The sequence below is a fragment of the Rhopalosiphum maidis genome, chromosome 4 (genome assembly GCF_003676215.2).
Source record: "Rhopalosiphum maidis isolate BTI-1 chromosome 4, ASM367621v3, whole genome shotgun sequence".
Classification (NCBI taxonomy): domain Eukaryota; kingdom Metazoa; phylum Arthropoda; class Insecta; order Hemiptera; family Aphididae; genus Rhopalosiphum; species Rhopalosiphum maidis.
This window is the reverse complement of record NC_040880.1, coordinates 10,082,222-10,082,719: the sequence shown is the minus strand read 5'-3', so window position 1 is coordinate 10,082,719 and position 498 is coordinate 10,082,222.

The following is a 498-nucleotide window of genomic DNA, read 5'->3' as shown; positions in this document are numbered from 1 at the left end:
GAGTCATATAAGAGTTTTTGCACAAATATAGGAAATCTTTAGACAAAATTAAAAATAAAAACCTTTTTCTTTAACACGATGTCATATTTTATATAATATTGCTATACCTTTATAGACTCTTAGTACCTATACTTACACTTATACCTATATGTATTATACAATATTATTATGTGAAGCCCGTAGCGCCGACGGCGTTCCTATATACGTACATTTAAAGCTTTCTCAGGGGGGAAGAAGGGGGGCACCAGTTCGATTGGCCTAGAAAAATGCACCCTCCCCTCAACCAACAAACAACCGCACCCATTCCGACACTCAAACGCCGATGCGCCCATGGTGCAGCGGTCCCTGCGCGTTTCTGCGATCGAAGCGAAGCCCTTGTCCCGGCAAGCCATTTAATACACCGCCTACGACATTGGTTTGCTGCCGACTGGGGAAATACAGCGCCGCAATCGTTGGTCCCACTGCGTGACCGTCCGGCGGATCCTGCGTGATCCGGCT